The sequence below is a fragment of the Manacus candei genome, unplaced genomic scaffold, assembly GCF_025592945.1.
Source record: "Manacus candei isolate 608988 ecotype Guabito, Panama unplaced genomic scaffold, ASM2559294v1 h1tg000045l, whole genome shotgun sequence".
Taxonomy (NCBI): Eukaryota; Metazoa; Chordata; class Aves; order Passeriformes; family Pipridae; genus Manacus; species Manacus candei.
Window position 1 is genome coordinate 9318359 of NW_026138093.1, and position 13390 is coordinate 9331748.

The 13390-nt window shown below is 52.3% G+C and overlaps 1 protein-coding gene across 1 annotated transcript in view; it reads right to left on the minus strand.

The window, feature by feature from the left end:
• LOC127474822 (zinc finger protein 11-like) overlaps positions 1 to 13390 on the minus strand; it is a 705018-nt gene that overhangs the window by 198164 nt on the left and 493464 nt on the right. The gene's annotated exons all lie outside the window — the stretch shown is intronic.

Sequence of the window (13390 nt, forward strand, 5' to 3'; positions counted from 1 at the left end):
GAGGTGACACCAGGGCTCCTGCAATTTCCCTGACCTCCATTTCCTTCTGCCATGCTGAGTGTCCAACCCCTGAGCTGATGGGGATGCTGAGACTCCTCTCTGTGCCCCAGGAGCTGCTGTGCCCTTCAGAGGGGCTGGGGCTATGGGGGGAGTGCCCAGAGCTCTGCAGCACCCTGGGCTGGGCACTGCTGTGGGGCCAGACCAGACTGGGCTGCTCCACCAGTTGACCTCTATAATGAAATCCCTTCTAATTTTCTCCTGACGAACCATGAGAATATGTGTTGTGTCCTGAGGACTAATCTGGAACTGTGGGATAATAGAAAAGGTTTTGTTGTCCGGGATATTGAGAAGGCTGGGCAGTGTCACTGGGAGACCTCTCCCAAACACTTGGAAAGGCCAGAGCCATCCCAGAGCTTCCTGGGGCCTTGGCAAAGGCAGACATAGAACCAGTCTGCAAACAGGGCAGCAAGGAGGGTTGGGAAAGTTCCAGACTGCTCAGGCTCAGCAGGGAAGGGGATAGGGTAAGTTCCTCCTGCAGCCATTCCCAGGCAGGGGAAGGACAAGGCAGGGATTGCAGAACCCCTGTGGGAGGGAAAAGAAGGGGATGTTCTGTGCCCAGACTTTATCAAGCCCCTTGACATGGTCTCCTGTGATCTCCTTAGAGCCAGACTGGTGAGAGCTGGACTGGACAAGTGAAACATGTGGTGAGTGGGAAGTTGAATGACTGATGAGGGTCAAAAGTCATGGCACAAATTCCTCTTGGCAGCAATTCCCAGGTGACATCCATCAGGGACCAGCCCTTGACCACTCCTATAGAACATCTTTATTATGTCTCTGGGTGATGGGATGAAATGCACTTTCCACTCCTTTGTGGATGATGCCAAGTTGCAGCGAGTCTGTGAGAAACCTCGTCCAGTTAATGGTGACTTGGACAAAAAATGTGAACAAGATGAGTGAGTGGGATAAACTTGTCCTGCCATCAGGTGCCCAGCAAGGCCCAAGACAATGAAGAAAAAACTAATGGATCAGAGGAAAGGAAAATCAAAAGGAGGGAAAAAGACCAAACACAACCAAACCAAACCCAAACAAACACAGAATGACAGAATATGCTGAGGTGGAAGGGACCCACAAGGCTCATCCAGTCCAACCCAACTCTCCCATTGCCATCTGCCCCCACCCCAGCAGGCTCTGGAGCAAAGCACAGCTGAGGTCCAGCCCAGCTCTGCTCTGACACAAAGAACCTGCAGTCAGGGACAGGAAGAGGACAAAGTCTTGTTTAAGCAGCCTGAGGAATAATGGGATCAATGACCTCCTGTATTCCTGGGCACTTGAATGACCCTGTGGATCAGGTTTGGTAGCAGGGAGGGGGCTGCAGGTTTCCCTTAGGGAAGAGGAGATCAGGAGTCGACTCTGTGTCAGAGAGAGCCAGTTTCAGGTGGCTCCAAAATGGACCAGCCAGTGCCCAAAGCTAAACCAAAATGCAATTCTAGAGGCACCTGTGTGATCACCCTTTGGAGAAAGGATAAAATCCAGGGTGCTGCAACCCAGAGAGGAGTGAGAGAAATGGGGGAGAAACAACCCTGCAGGCACCAAGGGGAGGGCAGAAGGAGGAGGAGTGAGAGAGCCTTGGTGGGCACCTGGCAACCAAAAGCCAACCCCCAGCCCTGAGAGCCACAGCTCAGCCCAGCACAAAAGATCCTTTAGGTCTGGAGGTTCTTTGCAGCAGCTTTTTAGCAGAGCTGCCAGATGGGCCATCAAAGGGGATGCTCAGCTGGATCTGAAACCTGTGTGATCCTTGTCAGCCTTGGCTCTGTAGGATAAGAAAGAACTATAAAATCCTAAATAGTTCAAACAGGGACACCTTCAACTAGATCAGGTTGCTCAGAGCCCTTTCTAACCTTACCTTGAATGTTTCCAAGGCTGGGGCATCTATGACCTCCCTGGGCAACCTGTGCCAGTGTTTCACCATTCTCAGTGTAAAAAATTTCTTCCTCATATCTAGTTCAAATCTGCTCTTTTTTAGTTGAAAACCATTATCACTTGTCTTATTACAGCTAAGTCTGTCCCCATCCTTTTATAAGTATGATCTCAGGAGCTCCTGACAAGCCTTGACCAAACCAGCTGAGCAATGAGGAGCCCCTGGACTGTGCCAGGGTGTGGTGAAGTGTCCCTGGACTACCAGGGGTTGTGGGGAAGTGTCCCTGGACTGGACCAGCAGCACCTGGATGATAAAGGTGGGAACAATCCAGAGTGGAACAGCTGGGGAACGCAGGATAATCAGTCATCCCATGAAAACCTTGGAACATTCCCTGACTGAATCACAGTCCAAATGGAACAGTTTGGATACAATTCCCAAATAGTTTGGAAACTCTAGTCATTCCTGACACCAGGATGGAAATTCAGCAGATCACTAAAGCCAGTCAACTTGTGAGCCCACAACCAGCGGGGCTGAGGGAGGCCCTGGCAGCTCCCCAGCACCTCCCTCTCAGTGGGACACCTCTGGCAGCCTCTCCCAGCTCAGGAACCCTCCAGTTTGTGACACTCCAAAGACCCTCCCTGACGCCCAGGACAATTCTGATGCCCCTCCATAAACCCTCCTCCAGCTGTGACCCTTGTCTGTTGGGAAACACAAAGGGATTTGTGGTAGTGTTTCCCTGACAACAAGGAGAATTTGGGAGAGGGACCTTTCCACCCCCAGCTATTGATGTGTCCACACATCTCTGCCTGGGTGTGGGTGTGAATTGACTGTGGTGTGAATGTTGTAGTTTTGAATCCTTAATTCAGTCAATGTTAAAATTATAGCAACTGGTATTGAATCACCTGATAACTGTTAAACGGGTCACTAATTAAATGCTACTAATGTCTTTAACCCTCTTTTCTTTGGATCCAAATCCTTTGTGCCCTGACCCTCTTGCATCCCAAGGCTCTGTGTAAATCATTCCCTTTCATCAAAAAATATATATTTTTCATGACTTCCACTTTAAAATCTTCCTCCTTAGCTAAACTACAAAACAACTCCAATTAGCTGTAGAACTCTTGAAGACTTGAAGACAATTAAAGGAAGGAAACAATTTCTTTCTCAGTGTTTTATTGGGTCCCACAGTGTGTTTGGAGTTGCATCAGCTGTCAGTCCAAGATGGGCCATGTCAGAACTGGTGAGGCTGGGGGGTGAGGAGCAAGGCTGATCATACAGGGTCGGTCTGGATCTCCTGAGGAGACACTCAGCATCAAGATCACTTGGAGAACACCTTTGTCATCTCTTGTCTGAACTAAAAAATAGCCATCATTGAATTAAAACAAAAAAAGGACAAACTTCGAAGAATTGTTTTGAAACTGCTTTGAAGACAATTAAAGGAAGACAAAGAGATCCTGAGGGATTTCTGCATTTTAATGAGCCCCACAGTGTGTTTGCAGCCCAGCCCATGATCCTGAGGTACTGAGAGAAGATTGAAGCAGCTGCTGAAGAAGTCAGAAGCCAAACTGCAAGTGCCTTGAAGCATTGCTGGGCCCCACTGAGGGCAGGCACTGCCAAAGCCTCCCCAGGGACTCCTTGGAGCAGCTCCTTGGAGGCCAGGAGTGCAGGCAGACAAAGGCTCTGGGCAGGCCCCTGCAATGCTGAGCAAAGCCTGCCTTGGTTTTGTGGAGCACAAAGGCCAAGGGCTGAGCCCCAGGCCCTGGCCCAGCAGATCCTGTCCCTCCCGGCTGGCTCAGGGCTGTTTGGGGGGCACTGGGATGGCAGGGGGAGGAACAACAAAGGCCCAAAACTGGGCAACCCCTGCCAGGCTCCTGAGGGAGGGGCGAGGCAGAAACCAAGGGCAGAACCTGCCAGGCAAGTTGCTTGTGGTGGCCTGAGTGGCAGAGGCAGCTGCCAGAGGCAAGGGGACAAAGGCCTGGGTGCCTTTGGGCCTTGCAGCCCTGCCAGAGCCCTTGGCCATCTCTCCTGCAGGCTGTCCTGCCCTGGCCCTGCTGCTGCTCTGGCCTTGCAGGCTGCACACACCCCTCCTGCTTTCCCACCCCCTCCCAGCAGCATTTCTAGACCCTCCCTGATGTCTCTGCACCAGCTCTGGCTGTTCCCTGGAACACAAAGCCATGGGCTGATCCTGACTTCCTTCTGGGGGTTGACCTCTTGCACCACAAGGGTCTCTGTTGAGGGACATTTCTTTTTCCTCACCTTCAGTCTGAACCTTAAATGCTACTCTTTGTGGAGATTTCATTCTATTTCCAATACAGAGAAAAGCTCCATCCTGTCAGATCTCCTCTAAACCCTCTCCAGTTCTTCCTCATTCCTCCAGAATGGGGAACCTCACAGACAGACAGACCAGTCCAGATGTGGTGACCCCAGGGCTGAGTCCAGGGGGGTGACAACTCCCTTGTCTGGGTGCCCACACTCCCCCCAAGGCAACCCCATGTGCAGTTGGCCTTAAATCAAGGGGCCATTCTGATTCTTTGTAATGTCACAGAATCAAGTGGCACCGTGACACTGCAGGGCCTCATGGAACCAAAGGAATGCAGGGACACTGTGGAATCTCATGGAACCAAGGGACCATTGTGACATGCAGGGTCTCTTTGGAAGAAAAGGAACCCTGAAACATCTCAGAACCTCCTGGAACCAAGGGGCCACTGTGCCTGCCCAGAACTCCATGGAATCAAGCAGAGCCGCTGCCTCCCCCCCGCCGCCGCACGGACCGGAGTCGCCGACTCTGCCCCGCTTGGACACCTCTGGAGTCAGCGTGTTCTTGGGCAGCACAACTGATCTCAGACCAGAGAGTTTCCCACATTTTGCTTTGCTCTCTCTTTCTCCTGGTTTAATTTTTGTTCTTTGTTCATTCAGAGGGAAAAGGGGGAAGGGAGGCACATGTTGATCCCTGTTTTTTTCTGTTTACAAAAGGGAGTTGGGTCTGAGAGGAAAGAGGAGGCAATTTCTCTCTCTGCTGTTGCTTTGAATAGTTCTGTTGGTATTGCTGTTTTTGCTGCTATATTTCCTGTCAGTAAACTCTTATTTTTTTCACTTATACCTCCTTGTATTTTGTCTCCCTGTAGTGGTGGGGAATAAAAGAAGAGTGAATTCATTTTATTGGAGTTCCTGCCCCAAAATGTGTCTTTAAACCAGGACAGGTTGCACAAGGGCTCCCTGAAATTTGGCATCATTCACAAAGGGCTTGAAAACACATTTTGTCCCTATGTACAGAGAGATAATAAAGGTGTTCTACAGTGGTGTTCAAGGGCTTTTCACTGAGAGCTTTCATCAGGAAGTTGCTGCCAAGAGGACTTTGTACCATGGATTTTATTTGACACTCTTCATTCAGCCAACTTCCCACCCACCACATATTCCACATCTTCAGTCCAGCTCTCACCAGTCTGGCCATAAGGAGACCACAGGACACCATGTCAAGGGCCTTGATAAATTCTGGGCACACAACATCCTCTTCTATTCCCTCCCACAGGGGTTCTGCAATCCCTGCCTTGTCCTTCCCATGCCTGGCAATGGCTGCAGGAGGACTTGCCCTATCCCCTTCCCTGCTGAGCCTGAGCAGTCTGGAACTCTCCCAACCCTCCTTGCTGCCCTGTTTGCAGACTGGTTCCATGTTTGCCTTTGCCAAGGCCCCAGGAAGCTCTGGGATGGCTCTGGTTGTTCCAAGGGTTTGGGAGAGGTCTCCCAGTGACACTGCCCAGCCTTCTCAATATCCCTGACACCAAAACCTTTTTAATATCCCACACTTCCAGAGGAGTGCCCAGGACACAACACAGGTTGTCCTGGTGGTTCTGGAGAATAAGAAGTGATTTCTTCCTCGAAGCCAACCCCTCCAATTGGATTTGAGTGCAGCTGAAAGGTTTGCTCAGCATTTTCCCTGGTGCCTCCCTGCCCTGAAGGTTTCTGGCCCTCAGGCTGGAGCTGAGGGGGTTGGGCAGGTGCCTGAGGAGGGGGTAGAACAAGGGCTGTGTCCAACTGTGCCAGGAGGGCTGTGCTGGGCAAGGATGAGGAGGCTGCAGAAAACAGTGGCACTGGGGAGGGGAGAGGAGCAGCGGGAGAGACCTTGTGCCTGCCCACGCTGGGCAGGAGCTGCCCCAGGATGGCAGCTCTGAAGCACTCCCAGGATGTCCCTGGGAACAGGAGGGGAAGACTGGATCTAAAAATGAAACCTGGAAAGCAGAGAGCAGGAGTGTCATGGGGACACTGCAGGAGAGTTCCAGCCCTGGAGCAAGGTCACAGAAGAAGTGACCCAGTACATGCAGTGGCCTCAGAAGATGCCACAGCATCCTGGAGATGCTGGAAGGGAGCCCAGCTCTGCTTCACAAGTTCCCAGGGCCTGTCCCTGCCTGTGCTCCAAGGGCTTCCACACCCCAGGACTGTGCTCAGAGAGCACTCAGGCCTTACAGTGAGAAAGGGGCTCAGGAGGGCAGTGTGGAAGTGGCAAGAGAGCAGCTCTGGAAAGACCAAGCACTGCTGCTCCCTGGCAGTGCTGCTGGGCTGGGATTATTGTCCCCTTCCCGTTTGCAAATACACCCTGTCCTGCAGTGTGCTGTCCTTTAGGAACATCTAAGAAGAAGGGTCTTGGACAAAGATGGCACTGCAGGGTCCTTTATTTTGTTTAAATACTCAGCAAACACAATTCATCATTTTTACATCTCTGGGTCAAATTCAATGGGTAGACACTAAGTTAGAAGGCAGATACATAATAATATTTAATTGCAGAGAAAATTATTGCAAGAAGAACCTGATGACCTCCACGAAAAACCTGAGCAGGAAGGCTGGGCCATTAAGGAGTCCCATTCTGAATGCTATGCACCAGAAAACAGGCACTTTATTGCTCCTGAAAAGCATCCAGTCATCATTTTTCTCAGGGCATCCTTGAGCTCCTGGTTCCTCAGGCTGTAGATAAGGGGGTTCAGTGCTGGAGGCACCACTGAGTACAGAACTGACAGGGCCAGATCCAGGGATGGGGAGGAGATGGAGGGGGGCTTGATGTTTGAAAACACGCCAGTGCTGATAAACAGGGAGAGCACGACCAGGTGAGGGAGGCAGGTGGAAAAGACTTTGTGCTGTCCCTGCTGAGAGGGGATCCTCAGCACAGCCCTGAAGATCTGCACATAGGACAAAACAATGAAAATGAAACAACCAAATATTAAACAGGTACAAACCCCAATGAGCCCAATTTCCCTGCGGTAGCCTGAGTGTGAGCAGGAGAGCTTGAGGATGGCAGGGATTTCACAGAAGAACTGGCCCAGGGCATTGCCCTGGCACAGGGGCAGGGAAAATGTATTGGCTGTGTGCAGCAGAGAATAGAGAAAGCCAGTGGCCCAGGCAGCTGCTGCCATGTGGGCACAAGCTCTGCTGCCCAGGAGGGTCCCGTAGTGCAGGGGTTTGCAGATGGCAACGTAGCGGTCGTAGCACATGACAGTGAGGAGGGAAAACTCTGCTGACATGAAGAAATAAAAGAAAAAGAGCTGTACAACACATCCTATGTAGGAGATGGTTGTGGTGTTCTGGAGGGAATTGTACATGGCTTTGGGGACAGTGGTGCAGATGCAGCCCAGGTCTGTGAGGGAGAGGTTGAGCAGGAAGAAGCCCATGGGGGTGTGCAGGTGGTGGTCACAGGCTACGGCGCTGAGGATGAGGCCGTTGGCCAGGAGGGCAGCCAGGGAGATGGTCAGGAAGAGCCAGAAGTGCAGGAGCTGCAGCTCCCGCCTGTCTGCAAATGCCAGGAGGAGGAACTGGGGCATGGAGCTACTGTTGGACATTTGCTGCCTCTGGGTGTTTGTTTCCAAGACAGGAGAAGAAGACAGTAAGAGGCCAGTTAGTGTGGACTTATCTAAACAAAGTCAAAGCTGTATTCTACAGACACTCCCCATGTCACACACAGACAGCCTTTTGATTTCCTAGGAGATCTTCCTTCAGCTCCAGTGCTGGGTCCCTACTCAACAGCATTTTCACTGGTTTAGCATCACTGTGCTTCTGTACAGGCGTTTCACATAACCAGGAGATGTTTAGGGACAGGTTTCCAACCTGGAGGGGAATTCAGAGCTTGGAAGGAAACCTCAGGGAGACAGCCAAGTGTCCTTATGATGGCATTTGATTTAAGCAGACTCAGCTCCTTCCCCAGCACCACAGGCTGCACTGGTAGGGGTCATATTCCGTTTGCAGGTGCAAAAAGGACATCTCAGACCAGTCCTGATGGGTCTAGTAGAGGTGATGCTGGTGCTGCCCACAGGCAGAGCAGTGGCTGAAAGCACATTAGGAAGCTCAGATAGACCTACTGAGCACTCACAGTTCAGATGTCTCAGTGACCTGTCAAAATTAATACTTTCTTAATGATTTATTCCTCCCATTCCTCAAGAGTAGGAAACTGGAAACACAATCTCAGGAAATTTCTTTAACCTTATAAAAATCTTTGTCTTGGAAATATTCTGAGAGGGAGCTGAAGCTCTGAGCATGCCCTCCTCCTCTGCACTCCAGATGCTCTCAGAGTTGCACTTACAGAATCTGTAGTTGGTGGGCAGTACCAGCTTTCCCAGATGCCTCCAAAAGCTGCAGTCCCATTGCCCTGCATGACCAGACTTCCTGTGCCAAGATCTGTTAAAAATTCTCCCCCAGCAAGGTCTCAGCATCATTCTACATCTGACAGCCTTTAACTTCTCTCTGTCTCACTCCCCTGCCCTGGGTGCTGCAGGCAGTGCCCACAGCCCTGCTGGGCTGTGCAGAGGAGCTGCTCACCAGCAGAGCTGTCTCTTTGAAGCTCTTCTGGGTTGCCAGGAGCTCCCTGTGTGCCAGGAGCCCGGCCCAGCTCAGCAGCACAGCAACAGCCCCAGGCATTTCATGACCCTCAGGGGGGTTTGATGTTGTTTACATGAGACTCAGTCCCTGAGAGGAAGTTCAAACAACTTCTCAAGAAGTCAAAGTGAGATTGAAACACTGAAGTTTCCTTTAGTGCTAATGAGTCTCACTGAGGGACACAACTGAGAACGTGTCCCCAGGTTCCAGTTAGAGCAGAAAACTGCAGACAGTGATGACAAGGATGGACAAGCAAGGGAAAGGTGGCTCTGATGCTGAACAAACCTTGACTTGTTTCCTTAATCCAACGGGCCAAGGCCTGACCCCCAGCCCCTGGGAAGGCAGATCCTGTCCCTGCCTCATTCCTCAGTGCTCTTCCTGGGGCACTGGGATGTGGGATGTGCAGTGCCAAGGGCAGGACCATGGGGTGGCACCTGCCAGGCTGCTGAGCAGGGACAAGGAGGCCATGAGGCCCCAGGGCTGCAAGGGGCACTCCCCTCCTCCTGGCCTCAGGGGCACAGACAGCAGCCATGGCCAAAGGCCTGCAGAAGGTGGCTCTGTCAGGGCCTTTCAGCTTCTCCCCATGCCTGTCTCCTCTCCAGCCCAGGCTGTCCTACGGTGTCCATGCCCTGCCCCTTTCCCTGCTACGGTGTCCATGCCCTGCCCCTTTCCCTGCAGGCTGTCGTCATCCCCCCGGCTGCCCCACCTGGCTGACACCTTCCTGCACTGACATCTCTGCGTCCTCCCTGGCTCTTCCTGCACACACAAAGCCTTGGGCTCATCCAGACTCCTTCTTTGTGGCATATTGCACCACAACACTGACCTCAGAGGGAAAATTCTTGCTTCTTGTCACCAGTCTAGGCCACCCCAGCTACCCTTGGTGGCATTAGTTCTTTCTTAGGCTGTTTTCTGACAGGAAGAAAAGCTCCACCAGCTCTGACACCCCCCTTCCACACCTCGCAGGCTGCTCCTCTACTGTCCTCAATCTTCACACCCCTGACCCCTGAGTCCTCAGCCTCTATATATGAGTCATGTGCTTGAGGACCCAAATTCCTTCCTGGGACATCTCTGGGATCTCTCCAAGGTTTTGGAAGATGACAGTAGGGTGCTCTTATCCCAGGAAACACAGAGGGACACTTTTTTCCAAGGGTTGTCTTGGCAGAATGAGGCACAATCTCTTTAAACTTTCTGGCACAAGGGAGCTCTGAGCTCTGGGTACGGAGGGAGGTCCAAGTGCCAACCACTGGAGTGGGAGCTACAAATCATCAGGGCTTGTGTTCTTTGGAGGGCCAGACACTGGTGAGAGTGGTGTGTGTGTGTGCACATGGAAGGACTTGGAGGGCACAATGAACTGTCTCAAAACTCTGTCAAAGCAGGAAAATCCCATAAGGCACCACAACACATAAGCACTGGTGGCAAACAGGAAGGCCTTTAATTCCAAGGCCTAAAGGGAGGTGAAGCTCTGGAAGTAGCCCCCAGGCCAGAATTGCACTGTGCAGAGTGTGGGAAAGAGCAGACAGCCCCAACAGGAAGCCAGGGCTGGTAAGGCAGGTCTGGGGAACCCATCCAGACAAAGATTCCCACCTGCAGACTGGAAGCACAGTGGGCAAAGCTCCCACTGTGGCAAGCTGTGGGAAAGGAAGCAAGTCCTTGTAGATGTGCCAGCCCAAGCTGTGGGTACAGCATCTACCCCCCTGAATACCCAGGGCTTGGGCTGTATAAAAGTGATAGCCCAGAAGCACAACTTGGGGACCCTCCACCGAGCAGAGCAGGGTGAAGAAGGACCGATGGGAGCCTCAGGGATCTCCATGGTGTGATACATTGACTTCATCTCTGTCTCTCTCTCACTGGCTTCCCACCACCCCCTTCTTCTCTCTCTTTCTATTTCTTTCTCTCTCTCCCTCCTATTTACTGTTAAATAGAAGCTGGACTGCTGACTTCGGCACATGGTCTCCTTTGCAGCTGAATTTGGGAAGAGGTGTCTCTTCATAATGGGAACCTGAGAGTATCCATGAGGTTTTACAGTGTGGGAATGGTCACTAGATTCCATGAGGTTCCACAGAGTCACAGGGTCCATTTGGTTTCGTAAGGGTCTGCAGTGGGATAATGGACCCTTGATTCCATGAGTTTGCAAAATGTCTCAGGACTCCTTTGGTTCTAGGAGGCCCCACATATCACAGTGGTCCCTTGGTTCCATGAGATTCCACAGTGTCTCAAGAATCCTTTGGTTCCATGAGCCCTGCAGTGTCACAATGGCCTATTGTTTCCATGAGGTTCCACATTGTCCCAGGGATTCCACTGGTTCCATGAGCCCTGCAGTGTCACAGTGTCCCCTTGATTCCATGAGGTTCTGAAAAGTCTCAGGGTTCCTTTGGTTCCATGAGGTCCTGCAGTGTCACAGTGGCCTTTGAGTCCCCGAGGTTCCTCAGTGTCACAATGGCCCCGGATTCTATGAGGTCCCGAAATGTCTCAGGGTTCCCTTGGTTCCATGAGGCCCTTCATGGCACAATGAACCCTTGGTTCCATGAGTTTCCACAGTGTCCCACGTTTCCTTTGATTTCATGAGGCTCTGGAGTGCCACAATGGCCCCTTGATTCCATGAGTTTCCACAATCTCCCAGGGTTACTTTGGTTCCATGAGGCCTTGCAGTATCACAATGGCCTCTTAATTCCATGAGTTTTCACATTGTCACAATGCTCCCTTGATTCCATGAGATTGCCCAGTGTCCCAGGGTTCCTTTGGCTCCAGAAGGCCCTGCAGTGTCACAATGGCCCCTTTACTCCAGGAGGTTCCACAATGTCCTTGCTGGAACACACAGGGCTGTAATGTTGTCACCCCTGCAGAGCTGCCTCCAGCTCTGGGCTCCAGCACAGGAAGGACATGGACCTGTTGGAGTGAGTCCAGAGGGGACCATCAAAGTGATCAGAGGGATGGAGCAGCTCTGTTGTGAGGAAAGGCTGAGAGAATTGGGATTGTTCAGGTTGGAGAACAAAAGGCTTTGGGGTGACCTAATTGTGGCCTTGCAGTGCCTGAAGGGAGCCAACAAGATAGATGGAGAGAGACTTTGGACAAGGGCCTGGAGTGACAGGACAAGGGGAATGGCTTCACACTGAGAAAGGGAAGGGTTAGATGGGATATTAGGAAGAATTTCTGGACTGTGATGGTAGTGAGATCCTGGCACAGGTTGCTCAGAGAAGTTCTGGCTGCCCCATCCCTGGAAGTGTTCAAGGCCAGGTTGGATGGGGCTGTGAGCTCTGAGTGTAGTGGAAGGTGTCCCTACCCATGGCAGGGGGTTGGACTGAGATGCTCTTTAAGGTCCCTTCCAACCCAAACCATTCCATGATTCTGTGACTGGTGGGGGATGTGGTGGTCGGAGCCGACGGGCACAGAGACCCCAAAATGATGGAGTTTTCCATTCTGGGTGGAGGAAGGAGGGGGCAGCAGAACTGACACCCTGGACTGCTGGTGGTCAGACTTTGTCCTGTTTGGGAGACTGACTGATCTGGGTGTGAGTGTGGATGTGCTGGAGGGCAGGAAGGCTCTGCAGAGGGATCTGGACAGGCTGCATCAATGAGGCCAAGTGTCAGGGCCTGCCCTTGGGTCCCAACAACCCCCTGGAATGCTCCAGGCTGGGGGCAGAGGGGCTGGAGAGCTGCTGAGCAGGAAGGGACTTGGGGGTGCTGCTTGACAGGGGCTGGATATGAGGCAGAGTGTGCCCAGGAAGGCAAGAAGGCCAAGGGCATGGTGGCCTTTGTGGAGAAGAGTGTGGCCAGCAGGAACAGAGAACTGATTGCCCCTCTGTGCTGGGCACTGGGGAGGCCCCACCTGGAGTGCTGTGTCCAGTTCTGGCCCCTCAGTGCCAAAAGGCCCTTGAGGGGCTGGAGCGTGTCCAGAGAAGGGAACGGAGCTGGGGAAGGCTCTGGAAAACATGTCTGCTGAGGGACGGCTGAGGGAACTGGGCTGGTTGAGTCTGGAGAAGGGGAGGCTCAGGGGGGACCTCATTGCTCTCTGCAATGAGCTGAAAGGAGGTTTTAGTGGGGTGGGAGTTGGTCTCTTCTGCAAAGCCTTTAGTGACAGGAAGAGAGGAAATGACCTTAAATTGCATCAGGCAAGGTTCATATTAGATATTCAAAAACCCTTTTTCCACTGAGAGAGTGCTCAGGCATTGGAACAAGTAGCCCAGGGAGGTGGTGGAGTGTCTGGAAGCATTCAGGTGGCATCTGGATGTAGCGCTTTGGGATGGGGTTTAGGGGTGACTCTGGTGGTGCTGGGTTGACAGTTGGACTAGAAGATCTGGAAGGTCTCTTCCAACCTTGATGATTCTGCGATTCTCTGACCTGTCATTCCTGTTTGCAGGTTTGTGCTCTAACAAGACCCTGGGGATGTTTTCTCTGTGGGGTCCAGAGGTTTCCATCTGGTCCCTCTGCTTGGAAAGCCTTCCAAATCCATTCTGGTGAGGGGAGGTGGTGATGCAGCAACAGCAGACTCCTCGTGGGATGCCTGGACACCCCTGGGGAGGCAGAGCTGGGGCCACTCATTCTGTATCCTATCCTGGCTGGGTGCTGGGGGGACTGCCCTGAGGAGAGACAAATGAGGCTTCTCCTGGGGAAAGCCTCAGCC